This window comes from Phascolarctos cinereus, unplaced genomic scaffold (genome assembly GCF_003287225.1).
Source record: "Phascolarctos cinereus isolate Bilbo 61053 unplaced genomic scaffold, phaCin_HiC Scaffold_3;HRSCAF=262, whole genome shotgun sequence".
NCBI classification, from domain to species: Eukaryota; Metazoa; Chordata; class Mammalia; order Diprotodontia; family Phascolarctidae; genus Phascolarctos; species Phascolarctos cinereus.
In genome coordinates, this window is record NW_027555736.1 from 77,113,428 (window position 1) to 77,133,309 (window position 19,882).

Genomic DNA, 19,882 nt, shown 5'->3' on the forward strand with positions numbered 1-19,882 from the left:
TCTATAAATCACTTTTTGATAGTTTGGTTGTGTGGCACTGAATAAGTAAATTCATTTAGGTAAAAATTTCAATTTTATTATATTGGCTTGTCCTACTTGTAAGCAATTAATATTTCTGCAGTTATTTAGATCTGACTTTATTTGTGTGAAAAGTGTTCATATAGTTCCTGGTTTTCTCTTGGCAGGCAGAATCCTAAGGATTTTCTACTATAAGCAGTAATTTTAAATGCAACTTCTCTATCTCTTCTTGATGGACCTTTTTGGTAATATATATAAATGCTGATGTTTTATATTTCACAACATTGTTGAAGTTATTATTTTAATTAATTTTAGTTGATTTTCTAGAATTCTCTAAGTTTATAATCATATTTCCCGCCAAGACTGATAGTTTTGTTTCCACATTGTCTATTCTAATTCCTTCAATTGCTTTCCCTTTTGTTATTGCTATAACTAGCATTTCTAGAATAAGATTGAATAACAGTGACATTGTTGCTTTGCCCAAGATCTTACTGAAAAAGTTCCTGATTTATAGCCATCACAGATAATGTTTGCTGATGGCTTTAGAGAAAATTATTTATAATTTAAAGGAAAGCTCACTGCATCCCCTCCCTGAAGTCATGATCCTCTTCAAGAATGAAGGACAAACAACAACCGGTCAATGAGATTTTTAATGTTATAAAAGTGGCCTCAATCTTAGAACAGATTAAGAAACACTCTAGCAGCAGAGTGGTAATGTACTATGGTATGTGACATACACTGTCAAAGTCCTAATATCATTAGTTTTGTTAATGTTTTTTGAAGGTATTGATTGTAAGGGGAGGCAGGGCCATATTGGGAAATAACTGTGGCACATAAGGAGCAAAATGAATCAGTGAAACTTCAAACCACAAATTTAATGGCTCCTGTTATTTTAAAATACACCAGTATAGAACAAGAGGAGGGTTCTGTTAATCTTAGTGGCAGGCCAAAGTCCATCAGAAGTTTAATCAGGATGCCAAGGAATTATAAGCTGATTGACCTTGTGTTTGCAGTCCTTCCCAGCTTCGGATTCTGAGCCTTCTATTGCATTAGCAGTAAGGAAGAGTGTCAATGGATCCATCTGTGGCCATTGCTCTTGGCTTACTGCTCTGTATGTCATGTCTGCTTCTCATTTTATCATGGAGAAAGGGCTTTGGAAGAGGAAAACTTCCACCTGGTCCTGTTCCTCTTCCCATTGTTGGCAATATGCTCCAGGTGGACCTTAAGAATATCCCTCAATCTCTTTGCAAGGTAAGTAAGTAGCTCTGTCTTCTGTTGGTTTCATTCCTGACTCTAGCGGCATTCAGTTTGTTTTGCAGGACTGTCTTCAAGCAGCTTGTTCTAAAGAGTAGAGCACGTTAGAGTAGGGAGGTAGACACCTCATAGGTTTTCTAGACTATATTTCGATTCACTGTATTGGCCATCAGGACCCAATGCTTCAGCACTAGCTGGGTGCCATCAAGTTCCTGTAGCAATTGATGAAATCAGTTCTAGAACAACTGCCATCCTCTGCTATCACTGGTCACATTGGCGCTGTGAAGTTGTAGGAGAAAATGCCATTAGTCCCACTTAAATTGCTCATTGCCTACCACAGGAATAAAGGTGGTATTTAATGTGCCTGATTACTTCTGTTGCCTGAGGGAGGAGTAGGTCCTGCAAACAGGTGAGAACCTCCAGCATTTGTTGGATCAGAGGGGAGAATGTTTTCCTTGCACAATCCTTCAAAGGAACCCTTAAGCAGTGTCTGTGTGCTGCCCCAGTCCTTGCATATAATCTTAAGTGTGGCTGATTAAAAGTAACCCTGGCCTCAAGAAGAACCAGTGAGTTCTGAACTAAGATCTGAGATCTCAAAGCCTTTGAAAGTTAACATGGGGTGGTAGAAAAGTCATTGAATTTGAACTTCAAGTCCAGATTCTGATAATCACTAGCTTTGTGCCTCAGAAAAGTCATGATGACCTCTTTGGATCTTAGTTTCCTATGTCTGTATGAGGATTTTATAAAAAAAAATATCCTATCTGCCTCACAGAGTTGTGAGAAAAGATTGAGATTAATATGTGAATATAAAATTATGTTCTCATTTTTACCTGGTAGCTTAATAAACAAATGATTTTTTTTTTTACCAAATTCTTCCCAGATCTATCCTGATCTTTGGGGCCTCAGTGTCCTCATATATAAAATTATGATTGATTTAGAAGAGTTCTTAATCTTGGGATCATGAAATCCCATTGGGTCTGTAGATATATTTCAAAGGTTCTGTGAGTTAGGATGGGAAAATTACATCTTTATTTTATTGTAATATAAGTGATTTCCTTTGTAATCCTATGTATTTCAATCTAAAAATATCATTCAAAGGAGTAGATAGGCTTTACTAGCCTATTGCAAGAGTTCATGACCGAAAAAAGGGTTTAAATGATCTCCAAAGTTTATTCTGGATGTATGCCTATGATTCAATGATACTGGTTTGTAGGATTTGTATTGGAATGTGCACCCTTTTCTGCTCCAGGATTTCACTGACAGCATTGTACCCATTTCCAAATCTGTTATTCTCAAAGCTTTAGATGAATAACAACAACAACAGCAACAACAACAACAGCAACAACAATAATAATAATAAAATAATAGCATTTATATAGTGATTTCAGGTTTGCCAAATGTTTTATAAATATTATTTTATTATTCTCAAAAGAACCGTTAGAATTAGGTGTCGTTATTATCCTAATTTTACAGATGGGGAAACTGAGGCAGACAGAGGTTAAGTGACTTGCCTGGAGTCGCAAACCTGTTAGGTATCTGAAACTGGATGTTGCACAGAGCCTTCTTGATTCCAGGTCCAGTGCTGTATCCACTATGGCACCTAGCTGTGAAATATAAGTTCAACCTCTCCAAAAGTTTGGGTATGTTGCACTGAGATCATAACCTGTGCTTTATTAACCAGTCTTCTGGCTTCTAGCCCAAGGCACAGGATGAACTTTTAGCCTTTCAAGCCATCTATGGCTCAGTTTGGCTTCATGGTTTGTATCATCCTCCCTGTAATAAATGTCAGAAATATTTTGAAGGAGCTGATAGTGGATTGAGAACTTCTTCTATAAGGTCAACAACAGTAATGGCAGCTGTTTATCACCCAATTCAGTGATGACCCTCTCCTTACTGCCCACATCTCTTTCCACAGCTAGGAAAACAATATGGCCCAGTGTTCACTCTGCAACTTGGTGTTGAGCGTGTTGTCGTGTTATATGGGTACAATGCAGTGAAAGAAGCTCTGATTGATCATGGTGACAAGTTTGCTGATAGACCACCTATGCCACTTTTCAAATTGGTTAACAATGGAATGGGTAAGTTTCTGCTGGGTATAGAGGAAGAAGAGAAAGACAAGAATAGAAAAAATAATAGTATTCCTAGAAATTAGTGGAAATAGACCCACCTTTATACCAAAGCCCCCAGACCTGTGGCTTCTTGGGGAGGATGTAGTGAGCCAATATTTTTGTCCATAGCAGCAGCTGCATTGCTTCATGTTGTATGTTGTCTCCATTTAAAGTAGTAAGAAAGGGATGAAGTGAAACACAAAAAGACAGAAAGATAGACAGAGACCAGCAGAGAGAGACACAGACAGAGAAGGCTCTGAGAACCTTTTTCATTATGACTGCTGATAACCCGACTAGAAGGCAAACACATTATCTGCTATGTAGAATACTTGTAGTAGGAACATATGAGTAAATCAAGGTGGGAAATGAATGAATGAATCAACAACAACAACAACTACAACAAGAGCTAACAAATAGAGTACCTACTATGTGCCAGGCATTGTGTTAAGTGCTTTATAAGTATTATTTCATTTGTTCTTTGCAACCACTCCATTAGGGGGTGCTATTATTACTCTTCATTTTCAAAATGATGAAACTGAAGCAAAAAGATATTGAGTGAGTAGTTTAGCTAATAAGTATCTAAGGCTAAATTTGAACTTAGGTCTTTTGACTGCAGGCCAAATGTTCCCTTATGAAGGATCTTGAAGCAGAGGGTAATGAATTTGATCTTTATAAAGGTCCCATAGAAATAAGATTACAGGCAAAAGGATATTTCTCAACATAAGTTTAGTTAGATGAAGTTTCCCCCACATCTGCAATCAGAGGGTGATATCTGAAGGTAGGAAGGGTTATATATTGAGAGAAAGAAGGATTTGCCATGTTAAGCTTTAGTATGTTTACATCAATGTGTGTACCATAAAGGCATGTGACACCTTTTCCATTACTCAAATTAACTACAACTCTTTGTATGATTGCTATGTTTTGTTTTGACTCAACAATCACTTCCCCATAAACAACAATCCTGTGTAGGATTGTTTCAGACTTAGGGGAAAGAAAGGAAGCCAAGGAAAGCTACACGATTTGGGATTTCTACTGAGCTGTCATAACTTTCTATTCTTATTAAGTGTACCTCTTATTGTTCCATCATTTCAGTCATGTTCAACTCTACATGACCCAGTGTAGGGTTTTCTTGGGAAAGATACTGGAGTTGGTTTTCTACTTTCTCCTCCGGGCAATTTTACAGATGAGGAATTGAGACAAATAGGGTTAACTGACTTGCCCAGTATCATATAAACAGTAAGTGTCTGAGGCTGGATTTGAACTCATGAAGATGAGATTTCCTGACTCCATCTCTGGTACTCTTTCCTCTGCACCACCTAGTAACCCACAAAAAGACAACACAGAGAAACTCTCACTCACCTTTTGGTACCTGTGTGAAGTGGGAGGACTAGGACTTCAGGACATCATAACCTTTTAGGTTCCTTGTGTAAAAAGACGGAAAGATATTAACTAACTTGCCCTATAACCATTCAGTTTCTCAAATTATGTCTTTGTCTAGGCCTCCCTCTTTGTGGCCATTTCATCACCAGGAGCAGGATGTGGGTGTAGGGCCACTGATGTGTTTGTGACTGTGATGAAGACAGAATGAGACAGGAAACAGTACAGATAGAGGAGAAAGTAAAATGGCGCCCCATAAACTTCAATTCTCCTGGAACAACTGGTGTGCTTGAAGGGCCCAAGGACTTTTTGCCATGGACTTTGAGGATCTTTAGAGTCTAAGGTCTCTCTTCTTCCTGCTCCCCTTTCTAGGCATTGTCATGAGCAATGGAGAAACATGGAAGCAAATCCGCCGCTTCTCCCTCATGACCCTGAGGAATTTTGGGATGGGGGAAGAGGAGCATCGAAGAGCGAGTCCAAGAAGTGGCAAAGAATCTTATGGAGGAGTTAAAAAAAACAAAAGGTTGGTGGTTTTTACTTTGTTACCACTGACCTTACAAAAATCTGTCCTACCCCTTATAACTCATGCAGACTAAGGTTGGTCCTTAGTGGTCTGAAACCACTATGTTTGCACTTTTTGGCCAATCCTGGGGATATGCCATGGCCATGTGGTCATTCCTAGAAGCCCTGAAGGGTCAAGACAGCTGAGAGAAGAGATGAGAGGCAGTGCAGCTCTGCTAATGAGTTCATGCTAATCTTGTGAGGAAGCAGCATGGTGAGGAACATTTAAGGGAATACCTTACTTGTTTGTATTCCTTTTCAGATGGAACAGAGCTCACAAGAACGTAGCAGCACCAGTTCCATTACCTTTAGTCAACGACTCCAGGGGCAGAAGGCATTGCTTTAGGATCATTCTGGGGAGTGCAGAGTTTTTCTGACTAAGCGAAGGAGTGGAAGCAGGGCTGAGAACATTGCTAGAAAGTCAATGAGCTGACTCAGCAGCATTTCTTGGAAGCTTGTTTCCCTTCATGCTTCCCTCTTCACCCCTCCCCCACATCTAAACTATCTCACAGAAGGGTTGTCATCCTTCTATGAAATCTGAAACTTAGGGGCCACAGGACACAGAGGATGCTGATGCCATAAATTCTATGGAATAACTACTTTTTAAACCATAAAAGGCAACACTTATATGTACTCTGTGTGTGTGTGTGTGTGTGTGTGTGTGTGTGTGTGTGTGTGTGTTGGGTGGTAGGAATTGGGCAGTAGAAGGATACTGTCAGTCGTTGCTCGAAATTAGCTGCATGTGCTCTGCTACTCCAGAAAATTTTGCCAGCAATAATATAGGAATAAACTGAGAACAGCACTTCCCCACTACTGTGGAATCGGGACTTTTGCCACACTTTTGTGTAGATGTTGCCTCCCTCAGTATAATGTAAGCCCTCTGAGGGCAGGGCTGTCTTACTATTGTCTGTGTCCCCTGGTGCTTAGCACAGAGCCTAGTAAGAGCTAAGTGACTGCTGGCAGATTGGCTGATTGATACTCTCTTCTCCCTCACCTCTATCATGCTGTTCTCCACTGGTTCTTTGGGCTGATTTTTGCTTCTCAATATTCTTTTGCTGGATCACTATCCACCTTCAGTCCCTGAGTGTGAATATCTCCAAGACTCTGTCCTTGGGCCTCTTTAGTATAGCCACCACCTCAACCACAATCTCCCCTCTGACCCTGATGGAGGCAGCTCAGGACCTCCAAACCCAAGAGACTGGGAAACAGCAAAACCAGTGTCCACAGGAGCTACCTTGTGGAGAAGGGGCCCATATTTCTCTTTACCACTAGCAACAACTGATGACCAGCTGCTACCAATAGGTACATACGCATGAGGGCCACAGGGGTGGCAGCAAGCTCTAGACCACTGGTCCTGGTGCAGCCCTGATCGCTCTCACCTGAGAAAGCAACTCCTGTGGAAAAGGGACTGTCCATTGCCACCAGCTGCCAGCCAATTGCTATTCATAAGGCAAATGGGACAGCCTTGCTAAAACAGTGAGGCATCCTAAGGGAGAGACGAGAGGCCAGTCAAGAAAACCTAGAATCACCACCTTGACATTATCAATCCTTTCACAACCCAGAACCCTGAACCTAAGAGCATTTGGAATAGCAAGGCTTCCAGACCAGTGCCTGCAACCCTCATGCTGGGATAAATGATTGAAATACAGTGAAATATAATTTAAAAATAGACACGAAGTCTGAAAGTAAAAGTTGGTTATAGTGAGGTGATGAATATGGATTTAGAAATGGGAAGGGATGGTGCATGGTAAGAAGAACAGTTTACTTGGGGACAGGAGAGAATTTGGGTTGCATTCCACATCTTGATCCTTCCTAGTTGTGGCACATAAATCAGCTGATTTTCTTGAGCCTCAGCAACCTCACCTATAAAATGGGAATTATCCTATTTGCACTTAGGATTCTCATGTGGATGAAATCAGATGCTTCATAAAGGGTGGTTTATTTTGAACCTTGCTGTGCCAAGCTAGAATGTAAACTAGAAGGGAAAGGAGGACAGTCAGGTCCTACCTAAAGGCAGGCAAATCTTCCTTTCAATCACAATGCTAGTATTAAAGTTTTTCTTTCTCTCTTTCTCCTTTAGGATTACCATGTGACCCCACATTCATCCTTGAGTGTGCTCCTTGTAATGTAATCTGCTCTATCATTTTCCAGAAATGTTTTGAATATAAAGACCAGAAATTTCTATATTTAATGAAGCTTTTGAATGAAAACATCAAGATCTAAGTTCCCCATGGATGAAGGTGAGACCACTGTTCTCTCTTTGGAGCTCAGAATATTTTTTAATTACTTCAAAGAAACTACTACAAGCAGCTAGGCTAGAGTTCATCATTCATTCCATTGGGAGGTACAATAGTGCCATGTTGGAATGGGTTCCCATTTTCTTCTTCATTGACAAGGACTAAAGACAGAAAAGGTCACCCTATGTGGTCTGATTTGAGGACATTATAAGGCCCCTCCCTGGAGTAGTTCACCCACTGGTCACAGGGACTGAATGTTAAAATTCATGTTACTAGAGACAAGCTGACTTTTCCCTTGTGCACCCGATTTGGATCAGTTAGCAGATGAGTTAGCTGTCCCAATGGAAGGTGGTAGGCTGAGCTCTTAGAAGACCTAAAATGAGAAAGGATGAGAACTTTTCTGTTGGAAGTAAGAATTGAGAGTGAAAGCCAAGGCAGTTTCAGGCAACCAAGGAACAGAATGCTAATTTTTAGGGCATTTTATAGGAAATGATGAGAAAAGTCACTATTTTCCAAAGGGCACTTGTCCCACCTTACTCAGCCTATTCTCAACATGATCCAAGTGCTAAGTAGAAAATTATTTTCTTTTTCTAATAAAGTATGATAAAATTCTTCTTTTTAGGTCTACAATTCTTTTCCATCTCTAGTACATTATCTCCCTGGATCTCATCACAAAGCAGTTAAAAATATGCAATCAATACTTGAATTTATTTTGGAAGAAGTGAAGGAACACCAAAGAACACTGGATCCCAGCAATCCTCGGGACTTTATTGATTGTTTCCTGATGAAAATGGAGCAGGTAGAGTGTCAGCAGCAGGTCTGAATCTCACTTCTTGTAGGTGAAATGGCTTGTGTCTTAGAGGCTGACATTCACATTCACAAACATAGAGCAGTAAATAATCATATTTTAATCATAATATGGCCAGAACACTATATGAGAAGAATGAGAAGACAGGGTCCTAGCCCTGATGTAATTTCTAACCCAACATACAGGACAAAGCCCATGTAAGGACAAGAATCAGTATCAGGAATGTGTAAGGAAAGCCAAAATAGATTATAAATTGAGGATTTAAGTGATGAAGGAATTTGAAATTAGCAAGAAAGATAATATTTGGACTGGGTTAACATAAGACTTCCTTCTGGAAGAGTTAGGTTTTAGTCTGGGACTTGAAGGAGGTCCCAGAGCTTAACAGTGAGGACTGGGCAGGACATTTCAGGACTCTACAAAGACAGTGGGAAATAGGGAGCTTTAATCTGAGCAGCCTAATTGGAATGGAGGGGCTGCTGTGGTAAGTACTAGGGGGGAGGTTGGTGGGTTTTACAGTCAAGATAGTGGAGTTAGAGGCTCCTCACTTTTCCATCATTCCATAAACAACAAAGAGCAAAACAAAAAGAAAGAAAAATCATTGAAAAGTTGCATAAAGAAAAAAAATCCACCGCATTAGAAGCAAAACTAGAATAAAACAATATGCTAATATAATTCATATGGAGGAAATGAAACCCTGAAAGTACCAGAGAAACATAGGAGAAGGTAAAAGATTCACTGATGGAATGCTGAAATGGATCAGTGACCTACTTACAGCAGTGAAGTGTGCTCTGAGGTCATCACTTATGGTTTTCTTATCACATGAACCATAAAACACATTAATTCAAAAACATTTAATTTAGCAATGTGTCAACATAACTGACCAGGAAAATCCTTCCTTCATCAACCTATGCACATAAGGTATATTCTCCCACAGATTCCTACCCATTGGTAGATGATGGAATGTGGGAGAGGGCAAATATGTAGACCAGAGCAAGAGATTTTTAGAACTAATATGTACAGTAGTCTCTTGTGTTTCATGTGTGAGAATCTTCAGAATTCCATATCTTTCCCCCCCACCACCACTCACAGTGAGCATAGACCTTAGTTGACTTCAACTTGAATTATGCCCCCTAGTACCTGCCCGCTTTTCCTGTGTTTTTTACTTTTCTTATCTTTAGTCCATTGGATATTTGTTATGTATTCAATTTCTGGTCTCAGTCGTGACTTTTCCTCAATATCAACATCTCATTGTCAAGGGCAAAGCATTTACCACCTCAATTTCCTCATTAGTAAAATAACAATAATAAAGCACTAACTGTATCACAGTATTTTGATCAGGATAAAATGTGAAAATATACATGAATTCTTTTTGCATTAATTGTTATATATATGGAAGTTGATAATTTTTTTCCTTCCTTATTTCCTAAACTAATAAATCCTGTTCATCTCACTAAACTCATAGAAACAGAATTAATCAAGAAAATACAAGAGCTTACATGTGTGCAGTGCTTGTCATTTGTTGCTTAGTCATTTCAGTTGAGTCCAATGCTTCATGACTCCATTTGTGTTTTCTTGGCAAAGATACTGGACGTGTTTTCCATTTCTAGTTCATTTTATAGATGAGGAAACTGAGGTAACCAAGGTTAAGTGACTTGTCCAGGATCACACAGGCAGTTAGCCAGATTTAAACTCAACCCAATGCACCACCTAGCTGCTTGTGTATACCCACAGATATGATTGATATATAATATGTAGGTACAGATATCTTGCAAGTTAGTATCATACAGTACCGTTGTGTCAAACATGAATAGAAATGGATCCTGGTAGGCCTCATATTAACTTAGAAAATGCAGAAATTAACATTCTCTTTTGTGTATTTATTTATTTTACTAAACATTTCCCAATTACATTTTAATGTGGTTTCAGCCACACACAGTTTTGTTGGTGGCTTGAGGCCTGAGAGCTGAGAGTTTGACCCCCTGATGTAGCAGATAAAGAGCTGCCCTCAGAGCCAGGCAAAACTGAGTTTAAGTCCCTCTCTGACACAAAATGTCTATGTGATCCTGGGCAAATCACTTAACACTATAGTGCCCAAGGCTAGGCAACTCTCTAGAAACTTTAAGTTTTTCAGAGAAAGTGCAGACTTGCATTGGCAGACAGATTTTTTTTTTTAACCTGGAAGTTACCTGTGCCAATGAAATTGCAAGTCTACTCTTTTTCTGTCTGTCTGTCTGTCTGTCTGTATATATCCCCCCATCCTTCACCGCATATCTTTCTTCTCTCTGTCTCTCTCCCATATGTGAGATCTGCAAGGGCCAAAATGCTTTGATAATTGCTAGCTTCTTGTTCTACTTTGGATTGTGTTGATCGAATTTAATGTATTTACAGGGTCATAGATTTAGAACTGAAATGTACCTTGGAGGTAATTGAATCCAACTCCCTTATTTTACAGATGAGGAAACTGAAATATAAAATGGTTAAATGACTTTCCCAAGGTCAAGATCAGAGCTGGTGGTGTATTGGGGGCAACTAGGTTGGCACAGTGGATAGAGCACTGGCCCTGAAGTTAAGAGCATCTGAGTTCAAATCTGGCCACAGACACTTACCAGCTGTGTGACCCTGTCCAAATCATTTAACCCTGTTTCCCTCCCACCCAAAATTAAAAAAAAACATATCAGAACTGAGATTTAAACCAAGGTCCTCTTCTTCCAAATCCATTATGCTTTCCAGTTTGCCCTGCTGCCTCTCTTACTTTTCCATTAATCATACCAAATTATTCCTAGGAAAAGCAACAACCACAATCTGAATTTACCATTGAAAACTTGGTCCGCACTGTAAGTGATCTATTTGGTGCGGGAACAGAGACAACAAGCAACACCTTGAGATATGGACTCCTGCTTCTCCTGAAATACCCTGAGATAGAAGGTGGGATAAAGGATAATACACATAATTTAATCCACATGAGAGGGGTTCCTGGTCCTTTTGAGACTTTCCTTGGAAACTTTTTTATTGCCATTTTAATGTATTTAAGTCATTACATGTTCAAGTTTGCTTATTCCTCCTTCTCCACTACTACCTCCACCTTGCTTAGTTAAGTGGTATATAATTGTGAGTTATTATTACAGGTAGCCACATAGATAGTGAAATGAATAGAGACTGGAGCCCAGTGCTAGAACTGGGAGGAACTGAATAATTGAGAGGCACTGGTTCTGATAGCTTCTTGATCCTACCTGACCATAGGAGGAGCTGGTGCCTCTGGATTCCTGTCACTCTACAGCCACAGAGGGAAGTACCTTGGGCCTATGGTTGGTCACACTGAGTTGTAGAACAGATGCAGACTGAGAACCCTCCTCATTTTCTTAACCAAGTGTTGCTTGGCCTGCATTTTTTAAATGACAGCTTGAAGCTGTCTTGAGGGCATGGGTCATAGGTGTATCAAGGGATTCTCAGCTGACTTACTCTAAAATGGAATTTTCACCCATCTGTCTATCTTTCTATCTATCTATCTATCTATCTATCTATCTATCTATCTCTCAGAATATGAGGTTCAAGTCCATTACTTACCAATGTGGCTCTTGGGGAAAAATCAGAGAAAATATGAGAGAAGGTAGTTTTTGTTCCTGCTTTTAAGATCAATTTTCATTCATATTGTGACAGGTAAACTTCATGAAGAAATTGATCGTGTGATTGGCCGAGATCGAAGTCCCTGCATGGAGGACAGAAACAGGATGCCTTATACCAATGCTGTGATACATGAGATACAACGATACATTGACCTCATTCCCAACAACGTGCCCCATGCAGTGTCAGAAGATGTTCAATTTAGACAATATCTTATCCCCAAGGTCAGAAGTGTTTCTCAGTATAACACAAGATTGTATATTCTCTTCTATTGAATTACAGAACCTTACAGGTAGAAGGAACTGCAGGACATCCCATATCCCTGAGAATTGATAACAGAATTTCAGAATTGGAAAGGATTTCAGTGTCATATTGTCTATCCCCAATCTGAAAAAAAATTCCATCTACAGTATGCTCACCTCGTGGTCATTCAATCTTTGCTTATGCAGCCTTTCAATGAAGTGGAACCACTTTTTATTGTGGCATTCCATTCTAATCTTGGACAGCCCTAACTTGAGGGATTTTTTTTTTCATGAAACCTAAGTTTGCAATTTTATAACTTTAATCTATTGCTCTTTGTTTTGTCCTCTGGAACAAAACAGAACAAAGTTACTCTCTCTCTAAAAGTTCATAAAACACTTGAAAGCAGCTATTATGTCTCTTGTTCTGTTATGTCCTCTTTTCTATTGTCTAAATGTTCCCATATCCTTCAACCTGTCCTCACATGGCTTGGACTTGTTATTCTTACCATCCTGGTTGCCCTCCCTTCAGTAGCCTCCAGCTCTTCAACATCCTCCTAAAATATGACTCCTAGAAGGAATACAATTTTCATTTGTGAGCTGAAGGTATGAGAGTACAACAGTGCCTACTTCCAAGCTGCCTTTGAACCTTCAATAATTCTCCTTTTTATATGGTCAGTCAATCTGTTTTAAATCCATCTAATTGTATAATGGTCTAACCTATATATTTCTATCATTTTCAGAGGAAGAACATGGAAATCTTTATCAAACACTTTGCTAAAATCTAAGGAAACCCTATCTACAACATTCTCCTGATCTACCAGTTTCTTAACATCCTCAAAAAGAAATAAAAGAAATCATGATGATTCCACTCCAGATCTTTGTGACCACTACTTCCTTATCTACAGTCATTTCCTCCTTCCTTCCTTATCTAGATTAATGGTCTCTCTATAAACATATTCTAGACTCTGAGTGTAAATTGAAGTGTACTCTCTTCGCTCTATTTTTCTTGCACAGGTATTTAGGTGCTCCCTCATTTTCTTTTTACTTCTCTTTGGTATTCAATCCCTATTAGCCATGTTTATTTATTTATTCTATCCTTTTCAGTTCAAGGATCATTTCCATGGTCAGAAAAAAAAAACCAAAGGAAAAGAAAAATAGAGAAGTTCTGTATCTTCTTTATCATTTGTCATCCTCATCCTATTACCCTCTGGGTTGTGGTTTTATCCTTTCTTTAATCCTCCTCTTTCCCACAATATACTTTTAGAAAACTTCTTCTTGTTGCCCTTTGTTAGCCTCATCAGCCTCTGTTCATTCTGGGCTTTACCACTTCTGTCATCCTTATGGAACTGTGACGTGCTTTTTTTACTCTTCCTTGTCTTTAAAAATCTAAGTTGGTTGGTCAGTTCCCTCTAATAATAATACCTTTTTATAAAGTTCTTTAAGATTTGATTTGCCCAGATGATCTTATTTACTCTTTACAACAATTCTGTGGGAGTAGATGTTATTACTATGCCCATTTTACAGGTGAGGAAACTGAATCTTAGAGAGCACCTGGCTCTCCTAGGGTCATGCAGATAGTAAGTGTGTGAGTCGAATTTGTACTAAGGTTTTCCTCACTTCAGGTCTCTGCACAGCACCACCTGGCTACCTTGTCCACATTGGTATCTTTAGAGAATGTTCCTTTATCTTACATTTTCAGAATTGTTTTCTTTTGTGCTTTTAGAAAACAACTCTTGTCTTTCTTGGTTATAATAATAATAGCTAGCATTAAGGTTTGTGAATCGGTTTACAAATGTTATCTCTTTTTATCCTCATAGCAACCCTGACATTGAGAACTGTTATTATTCTCATTTTATGCATGAGGGAATTGAGTCTGAAGAGGGTAAGTGACTTGGCTAGGGTCAAACAACTAGTGAGTATTTGGTTGGAGCAGGCCTGTTTGACTTTATCCATTGGGCCACTTAGTTGACTCTGTTATAAACTCTAAGATGGAGTCCCTTTCCCAAAAATTCTCATCATTACCCTCCATAGGTGTGCACAGAAAGTGTGCCAAGTGTGATAGCATACCCTACACACAGCATGATCCCTTCAGAGGAAGAATGTTGTGCCCAGGGATTGTACAAATCTTTATTCACATCTTATTCAAGTTCCTCTCAGCTGGTTAGAATTCAATAATAAAAGAATTTCCCTTTTTTGGTTCCACTGTAATTATAGGACAGAATTGTCATTAAGAAAAGTCAAGAATTATGAACTGCCCTGTTTTTGACAGAAAGGAAATTCAAGGATCTGAATGTAATTGAAGTTTTCTATCACTGCTGCATCATGTTTAACCACAGGGATTATAATCTGTCTTCTCTATTCCTTGTCTATTTCTTCTCTGTGCATGTGGTCTGTTGAATACTCTCAAGACAATGTCACTCTTGATTCTGCCTCCATTTTCTTTTACCTAGAGGCTTCTCATCATTCTTCTTTCCTCTGCTTCCTAAATAGCCTCACAGGAGTATATCTTCTCAACATATACCACCCCAACTTCTTTCCTATCCTGTTTCTTTTGAACAAGAGAAACTCTTTCCTGAACTTCAGACTTGTTAAGCATGTCATCATACTATATCCTACTTATAAATTTGAGATCAAATTTGTTTCCTTGTCTTAAAATATCCAATCTACCTTTTTTTTAAGCCACACTTTAAGCATTGAAAAAGCTTTCGACTATATTTGTAACAAATCAAAATAAAAATCCTTCCAGTCTTTGCTAGGTGCATTATTCCAATCCTGGTTTATCATGCCTATATTTTAATGAATGTATGGTCCAGAAATCCAAATCCATTCTGAAACATGATCTTACAAGATATCCACTTCTGAAATCTGCCTTTCCTTCAGAATTTTGCTTCCAAATCCAGCCATAATGAATACACAACCTGTGCTCTTAACTTTTTTAGTTTGCGTTTTTTTTTGTCTTGAATGTCAAAAACTTTGGAAATGGTTCCAGGTTCCTTATAGAAGTATTGTTTTTGCCCCTGTGAATCAACAGAGGTGCTTAGTAGTCATCCCCTTTCAAAAGTCTTGGAGGTTTCTCCATTTTGCCTTTAATATGTCCTCTGAGAATATGGCAGACCTGTCTATTGTTGTCATTGTCACCAAACTGCTGTTTCAGTGTTCTTCTATAGGGAATCTCCAACTAGTACTATTGTCTTCTTCCAGGATATCTCACCAAATAATACCTGTGAACCTACTTTACCATTCTTTAGAGTATAAGCAAGGGCTTCTTACCCAGAGCATCCAATTTCTTCATCTTCAAGAAGAGCTCCCAATTTGTTTATCAGTTCTTGCCTCATTCTTCCGTGTGACATTATTTTATTCTTCAACATCCTGCCACAGGTCAGAATTCATTTCTACCTCTTTAGATCATCTGGCATCTGCTTGAACTTGGTGTGCTTATTATTTACCCAGGCAGTACTTTCCTTCTTTGATGGATCTAATGATCACAAGTTAATTTATTAATTTTATTAAGCTGGGATCTGCCTCCTTGTGTCCTTTAATCACTGGTACGGTTCTGCCACTCCAGTTGTCAAAATTCAGTTTCATCTCTCCCAATAGTATTGCAGAGTTCTAATTTAGTACAGCACAGGTGTTTAAAAAAATGTTGGCTCTTTCCATACTTCAAAATGAGGGGTTTTGACTAGATAGTCATTCTGAATTCTCTTGAAGTTATAACATTCTATGGTTCTTATTTTCTTTTTTTTTTTTAAAGTTTTTTTATATAAATTTATTTATTTTTAGTTTTCAACATTTACTTCCACAAGATTTTGAATTCCATATTTTCACCCCATCTTGCCCCTTCCCCCACCCCAAGATGGCATGCATTCTGAATACCCCTTCCCCTAGTCTGCCCACCCTTCTTTCTCCTCCCCCCCTTCTTTTATCCCCTTTCCCTTCTTTTTCCTGTAGGGCAGGATAGATTTCTCTACCTCATTTCCTGTCTTTCTTATTTCCCAGTTGCATTTTTTTAAACATTTTAAAACTTTGGTTCCAAATTTTCTCCCTTCCTCCCACCCCACTCACCCTCATTGAAAGGCAAGCAAGTTAATACAGGCCTACATGTGCAGTTATGCAAAACACTTCCATAGTAGACAAGTTGTGAAAAACTAACTCTATTTCCCTTAATCGTATATGCCCCCCCATTTATTCTATTCTTTCTTTTGACCCTATCCCTCCTCAGAAGTACTTCTTTCTGATTACCCCTTTCCCAATCTGCCCTTCTCTCTATCATCCCTGCTCTCTTGTCCCCTTTCTCCCCTATTTTCCCGTAGGGCAAGACAGATTTCCATACCCAATTGAGTGTGTGTTTTATTCCCTCTTTAAGCCAAATCCGATGAAAATAAGATTCCCTCATTTCCTCTCACCTTTCCTGGTTTCCCCTCCACTGTAAGAACCTAACAGTCTATCGTTCTTATTTTCTAATTATTTGTTTGTATCTGCTCATTTCAGGGTACCACCATATTACCAGTATTATCTTCTGTTCTGTATGATGATGAAGAGTTCCCCCATCCAGACCAGTTTGACCCAGGTCACTTCCTGGATGAAAGTGGCAACTTTAAGAAGAGCAACTATTTCATGCCTTTTTCAGCAGGTGAGACATCCATCTAAATATGTGTATCAAAGATGGATTGATAACTTAGAGGACCTGTGTTTCAATCCATCTTTGCTACTTATTACCTGTGTGACCTTGGTCAAATTAATTCATTTCTCTGGACTTCAGTTTACTTATATGTCAAAAGATTGAGTTGGATTAGGTGACCATTATGGTCCTACCAAGTTCTAAAACCAAAAAGTAGGGTGGAGACACAGTATATTCTTTTTTTTTTCTTTTTGTTGAGGTAATCGGGGTTAAGTGACTTGGCCAGGGTCACAAAGCTAGTAAGTGTCAAGTGTCTGAGGTCAGATTTGAACTCAGGTTGTGCCAGAACGCTATCAACTGCTCTACCTAGCTGCCCCTTATGGTACATCATTCTTCTAATTCTTCTTAGGCCAAGCTTCATCAACTAAATCAATTGGGTTTGAGGGTAGTTGTCTGAGCTTATCCCAAAAAGAGGTAGAACTGACATGGTGGCCACTCTGTTCTGCATCCAGACCCACAACTAAAGTCCCTTAACTCCACCCCCTTCATATTGGAAACTGTCCTCCCAGTCACTCTCAACCTGGAGCTACTTGTCAGATAAAGACTTCCTGGCTTTTATGTTTGTATGGAATAATCTTGAACTTTATCAAATGAAGAAAGGAGGTTGGGTAATCTTTAAGGCTCATTGCTCAGGTGCCATTATGGTTAAGGTCACTCAAGGTGTAATCTTAGAGTTTATGATTTTGTAGAAATGTGACTCTTGACTGGGACACATGAAAACACCTTTCCTACTTATGTACATTCTAATGGGAATGTATTGGTACAAAATTATAGATGATAGTCTGTCTTGTCCTTTCCCCTTCAATTCTTGTGGTAAACTGTTAGTCATCAGGTAATGTTGGTGATAGCCAAGTCTAGTTCTGGCAGCATGAATATTGTCAGACAGCTAACTACCCCCGACATTGTGGTCTTCATCTATTCCTCTCAGTTGGTTCTAATACTTGGATTAGAGCTAGGAGTGAGTAGTTAAGACAAGTGGCTGGATGGCCATGAAGTTGTAGGGTAGACTCCAGAGGTGTTTCTGTCCAGAATGGTGATAGGAGGTTCCGAAAGGGAACTTTGAGCATTGTTCTGCCACCTTTCCCCATTGCAGTCTCTCTGGGTAGCCATAAACTTAGTTCTTGAGATTATAAATGAGTGATTGTTTTCTCACCAAAGTGATGATTCCTTTCCTCTGAATATAAATCCCAGGACTTGCTCTGGTTCAGGGGATTGATTTAGAGAGAGCATACAGGAGGTCTTCAATCTCTGTTGAGGGGGAACAGGCTTTTCAAAGGAGTCAAGGACCAGAGAGGAAAGGAATGCATAGAATGTTTAATCTAATGCCACTGAGTGTTAGTGAGTACCTAAAGTCCAAAGAAGTGGTCTAATGAGTTAGAAGTCTGTGAATATCTAATCCTTGTTTTTATTTCTTTCAGGAAAGCGGATGTGTGTTGGTGAGAGCCTGGCTCGAATGGAATTATTTCTGTTTTTTACTCCATTTTACAGAATTTTACCTTGAAATCTCCCATTGACCCAGAAGATATGACACCACCCCAATTGCAGTGTCTGGCCATCTGCCCCGCTACTATGAGCTGTGCTTTCTACCTTCCTAAAACATGTGAAGGACCACCCTTAGTTCCAATTGCTCTAGAGTTTCCCCATGTGGTATGAAGAAGCTGTATTTATTCCATTGCCATTCCATTTATTCCATTGACAATGGAAGCCCTCTATGATTTCAGCCTACTATTTCCTTCTCTCATATTCTAATACTCCCTTTGACTTTTGCCAAAATCATGACTTAATTTTCCCCAATTCCTTTTTACCCAGAAATTCCATGTTCCTGGAATATTTCTTCTTGTCTCTTCAACTTCACTGATTGAAATCCTCTCCATGCTTCACATCACAATTTAGATGCCATATTTCTGTGACCTTGTTAGCACTTACAATCTGTATTTCACAATTTATGCCTGAATTATATACCCATCTTATGTTGTGCATTCTTTAAGACGTGTTAGTTGATCCTGTTTTGTGCTCTTTACTTCATCTTAAGCTTCTTGATAGAAGGGCCTTTATCCCATATTTGTGTGCAGTTATGAACTCCCAGTGGGTTAGAATCTCTTTTCTACTCCTTAAATGTCTCAAGTTATGTACTTGAACACGTACATATATCCCACTCTTATGGGAGCCTTACCACTCACAGTTTTATGGCATCGAGGTGGCACCATGAAGAGGACTGTAGGACTTGGATTTAGGAGGAACTGAGTTAAAATCCATCTTAGACATTTACTGTCTATATGACCTTGGGCAAGCCACTTCATCTCTATTTCCTTTAGTTTCATTATCTGTAAAATGGGCATAATCATAGCATTTATCTCCCAGTGTTGTTGTGAGAGGATCAAAGGAATTTATAATTGTTCAGCATTTAGCACAGTGTCTGGCACATCATAATTGCTATATAAATATTAGCTGCAAGCATTATTGTTTTTACAATAACAACAACTACTACTACTACCACCATTACTACTATGCATTTCACCTGCCTACTCTAATTAAAACGTATGTACGTCAAAAAAATAGAGAACACATTTGAGCAGTCCAATTTGGCTCAAGTATAGAGTGTTGGAAGGAACTTTATATGAGAAAAGCTTGTAAAGGAAAAGAGGCTTTGGATGTCAGGAAGATGAGTTTGAACTTTACTTGGTAAACAAAAAGTGAGCTGAATATTGACCTGATCTATGCATAAGGAAGATTCATTGGATAGAATGTGAGGAATGTATTCTATGGAGGAGATGGCCTTTGTAACAATATAAAGTCAAGGAGGCCAGATCATTTCAGGATTTGGGGAAAGGAACTATTTGACATACACATTACAGTGATTGATTGATTGATTGAAGGTAGTAAATAGGATACCATAGGGATTTAATTCCAATCAACTCTACATCTGCCTGAGGATTTTCAGCTGGAGTATACAGAGTTTTTCAGCTGGAAAACCCAAA

The 19,882-nt window shown here is 39.0% G+C and overlaps 1 pseudogene across 1 annotated transcript; it reads left to right on the plus strand.

Moving 5' to 3' along the window:
* Positions 1-811: 811 nt before the first annotated feature.
* On the plus strand, positions 812-19,368 carry LOC110203882 (cytochrome P450 2C19-like; annotated as a pseudogene). The gene is made up of 9 exons (XR_013485230.1): positions 812-1,269; positions 3,188-3,350; positions 5,130-5,280; positions 7,399-7,558; positions 8,178-8,354; positions 11,147-11,288; positions 12,021-12,208; positions 16,715-16,856; positions 18,323-19,368. The product of XR_013485230.1 is annotated as a cytochrome P450 2C19-like (transcript).
* The last annotated feature ends 514 nt before the right edge of the window (positions 19,369-19,882 follow it).